We start from the raw sequence: 4,693 nt of genomic DNA on the forward strand, positions 1-4,693 counted from the left end.
AGCGTTCGACTGTCAAGGAGCTCTCCAAGGTGCTAAAAAATATGATATCGGTTTAAAAGACTAAGGTGTGACTGAATTGCTGCCTTTGAGTTGTGGTGTGAATTGCTGCCTTTGAGTTGTGGTGCTGGAGAAGAGTTGAACATACTATAGACCTCCAGGAAGACAAGTAAGTCTGTCTTGGTGAAGTGAAACCAAGTTTCTCCTCGGAGGCTAGCATTTTGAAGCTCTGTCTTACATACTTTAGGCACGTGGCCAGGAGAGATTGGTCCTTGCAGAAAGACATCATACTCAGAAGGGTGGAGGGACAATGCAGGAGAGGAAGACCCTAGATGAGAAGGATTGATACAGTAACTTGGCCAATGGGAGTAGGTGTGTCAGAGTCAGTGAGACTGGCTCAGAACAGGGAAGGCTTTAGAGTTGTTCTACATAGGGCTGCTATGAGTCACAAGTGACTCAACAACATATAACAGCAACAACAATGAAACTGAAAGTTGAACAATGAATAAGGATGACCAAGGAATAGATGCCTTTGAAATGTGGTATTGGAGCAGAGAACTGAATATCCCATGGACTGCCAAAAGGCAAAAACCAAATCTGTCTTGGAGGAAGTGTTGCCATGGTGTTCCTTATGGACAAAGATGGTGAAACTTCACATCACATTCTTTGGATCTGTTGTCAGAAGGGGCTGATTCTTGGAAAACATCATACTTGGAATGGCAGAGGGTCAACAAAAAAGGAGGATAACCTTCAATGAGATGGATTGACACAATGACTGTAACAAATCATGAGGCTGGGCAAATCATTAGGGCAATGTTATGATCTGCTAGTCCACTTGGAGACATCTAACCACATCATATTTTTTAATTTGTGTAGGATCTTAGCAATGTTTCCTGTTTTATTCTTGACTATTTTTGCCTTCTCTGTTTTGTGATTAGCCTTATATTCAAAAATACTAATTTTGTTAGTCATTTCAAAGAACAAAGTTTTCATTTTCATCTACATTGCTAATAGTTCATTGGTTTCTACTCTTATTTATTTCTTTGTTATCTGGATTCAAAATTTTTAAAATGCAATTTCTTGAGAATATCTTATTACCCTTAACTCACTCCTTTCAGGTGTGGGGTCTTTTTTTAAATACTAGTTTATTTACAAAATTCAAATACATTGTTTTAGAGAACAGATTCTTCCAATTTCCCTCACCCCCACCAAATAAAATTGTACATTTAAAGTTGTTTTTTTTTAAAGAGGGTCCTTGTTATTCTCAATGGATTGATTTCAGGCCTCTTCCTATACCAAAAATCCAAGGATATGTAAGTCACTTATATAAATTGACATTTTTTTTAAAAAAACCAATCCCTCAAGTGGATTCAAGCTTATAACAATTTTTTCACCAGGTTTCTAAGACTGCAGTCTTTATAGGACTCCATGGTGCTGCCTGTATATTCTAACCACAAGTCTTTTGGTTAGCCGCCCAACAAGTACTGCACTAAACCACCACACCAAAAATTCACTATCATCGAACCCATTTCTGACTCAGACTGACTGTCCCTTCCATTTCTTTCTTTTTTAAAAAATTATTATGTGTGTGTGTGTGTGTGTACCAGCAAATCAGATCTGACTGGTACATGAGGAGATTGTCACCCCTCCTTCTCCAGCAGAGCATCTGGTAGATTCGAACCACACATCTCTGAAATTGCAGTGCAACTTCTTGCCACTAGGTCACTAGGTCACTTGCCTCTCCATTGTATTTCTGAATTTGTAAATCATAAGGAGATATCACTGTTTATCTTCTCCTCAGGGCAAATGGTGGATTCTAACCACTGGAGATTTCCTGCCTTTTTGTTAGCAACGTGCTATGGCATAGCCTGTCCTCATAACCTATGCTCACCCTCTCATCCTTTACATAATCGCTAGATTTCTTACAGTACCTAATTCAATGAAAACATGAAATAATGCCACTTTGTCCCCTTTCTTAACCTTTATGAGATTGCTTTGAAGGAAGGTCAACTGTGAACTGTGAATATAAAATTATAGACCTCAACAATCATTTGTTTTAATTGTCTTTGACAGGTTTGGATATTCAGTATTTTCATTATCATTTTCTTCAAAATATTTCTCAATTTCTATTGTGATTTTTCCTTTGATCCTGATGTTATGTAGAAGTTTATTTATTAATTTTTAATTGCTTAGCAATTTTTTTATTGTAGACAACTGATGTCTACAATAATTTCAGTGTAGTATTAAAACACGTTTTGCATGGTTTTGACCTTTTACATATTTGTTGAGGCTTGCTTTATGGCTTAACTAACTCACTCATTGCCAACAAGTCAATTCTGATACATAGTGACCTTCAATAGGTTTCCAAGGCTATAAATCACAAAGAGTGGAGACTGCACTCAATCAGCATCTGCAACAGCAGAGCAACTGACTATGAGCTGTATCACTGAAGCTGTTTATGGACTAATAAATATTAATATTTTTAGATGTAAACACAGTTGTGATCTGAAAGAAATTTTTGTATTATAGATACCTTACTAGAAGCATATGCACAATTGAAACAAGTAGTGGGGCATGGTAACTAACTGCTATAAAAGTTAAAAAAGGGTAACAAAGTCAAGGGAATACTAAGGGAAGAATTTTTAGAAATCATGGAGTTGATTCTGAAACCTAATCATAATTGAAAAGAGAATTCTCAATAAAGGGTTGTCATTGTTGTTGTTGTCATTGAATTGAGCACAACTCATAGTGATCCTATAAATAAAAGGCCTGAAGCCTTTCTATAATGATAGACATTTATTGAAGTTCATAGAGTTTTCAGAGGCTTGTTATTTAGGAAGTGGCTGCCACTCCAACTTCCAAACAGTGAAGGGTAGTGTGGAAAAAAACCCCACAGAAATTGAAAAGAGTAATCTGGAAGATGACACAGGCCTGAGTGTTTTTGACCAGAGCACAGGATCTGTATGCTGAGGAAATTATTTGAGAACCTGGGATCTATGAAAGAATGTAGTATTGGAAGAAGAAGAATCAGGATTGGAGGAAGACTCATCAATAACCTTTGTTAATGCAGATGACCCAAGCTTGCTTGCTCAAAGTGAGGAAGACTTAAGGGTTTGCTGCAGAAGATCAGAGGCAAAAGCCTTTATTACAGATTGCATCACAACATCAAAAAATTAAACCAAAATTATCACCACTGACTAATAAGTAACCTTATGATAGATGGAGGAAAGATTGAAATGGCCAGTGATTTTACCTTACTTTGATTTATAATCTAAACACTTGGTAACAGCAGTCAGGAGATCAGGAGACATATTTCACTGGGAAAGTATGTAGTCAGGGATCTCTCCAAATTATTGAGGGTCAATGATGTTACTTTGAAGACTAGACCAAGATATGACAGATTCAGGTCATGATCTTTTCAATCACTTGCTATGCTATTAAGAGCTAGACAATAGGCAGGGATAATAGAAGAATTGATGCCTTTGAATAGTGGTATTGGAGGAGAGTACAGAATATCCCCTGGACTCTAAAAAGAACAAACAGATATTTCTTGGTGCAACCGGTCAGAGTGTTCTGTGGAGGCAAAGACGATAAAATTTTGTTTCACATACTTTAGGTTTGCTGTCAGGAGAGACTTTTCATTGGAGAAGGACATCATGCTTGGGAAGGTGGAGGAATAGTGAAAGAGAGAAAAATCGTCAACCAGGTGGGTTCACACAGTTACTGCAGCAATGGGCTCAAGTGTATCAGATTGTGAGAAGGGCACAAGATAGGACAGGTCTGTGGTTCACAGGGTCATTATGATTTATACTCGACTCTATTGCACCTAACAACAACAACAACAAAGCATAGGATAAGTGAGGGACAAGCAGAGCAGCAGATAAACCATGCCAAGGTACCTAGGAGCCACTGAAGGCTATGAGTAGAGAAATAAAAGAGTAATATTCTGAATTAAACTTAAACTGGTAGTTGTGTGTAAGGTAGGACAATATAAAATTAGCTTAATACTCTTCTAAACTTCATATAACTATATTTAGAATGTTGTACCGAACAATCACAATTATGACCAATGTAAGAAGAGGAGGGTAGGCATACACATTTCTAATCATTGATTTTGTTCCCAGCTTTGTACTTGGAGGCTTGTTCTGCTTCATTGTGCCATTTCAGATAGCATTTTAAAATTTTTGCATGCATGACTGCATGAAATATTAATAATATTTATGCTATGTTAATTGCATAAATTTAATAGTAAATTTACTAAGGTAAGCAAGTAAACTAAATAATATTAAGATGGTTTAAAAACAAAATTGGAAATAAGAATTTGCTAAGCATCAACACTCTGGAATTAATAAAGCTTAATCAAATACTTGAGACATTGAACAATATTTTACTCGAAATGAGAAGGTATTTAAAACAAGATTTAAATAAATTTTTTATGTTATTATTGTTGCTGTGTGCCATAGAGTCAAAATACACCCATAGCTGACCCTCCAGTGGGTTTTCAGAGGCAGTATATTACATGGCAGGAGATTCTCTAACCTCCCAAAAGGCAGGTGGTGGATTCAAACTGTGTGCCTTAAAAATTGTAGTGCAGCTTTTTACCACTAGGCACTAGTATTTTTAACAGATTTAACTTTTATTGTTGTTGTTATGTGCTGTTGAGTCACTTGCGACTCATAGCAACCCTATGTACAAC

The 4,693-nt window shown here is 36.6% G+C and overlaps 1 protein-coding gene across 1 annotated transcript in view; it reads right to left on the minus strand.

Moving 5' to 3' along the window:
- SPAG17 (sperm associated antigen 17) overlaps nt 1-4,693 on the minus strand; it is a 395,169-nt gene that overhangs the window by 195,782 nt on the left and 194,694 nt on the right. The gene's annotated exons all lie outside the window — the stretch shown is intronic.

The sequence above is a fragment of the Elephantulus edwardii genome, unplaced genomic scaffold (assembly GCF_000299155.1).
Source record: "Elephantulus edwardii isolate Elephantulus edwardi_28Jun2011 unplaced genomic scaffold, EleEdw1.0 scaffold00437, whole genome shotgun sequence".
NCBI lineage: Eukaryota > Metazoa > Chordata > Mammalia > Macroscelidea > Macroscelididae > Elephantulus > Elephantulus edwardii.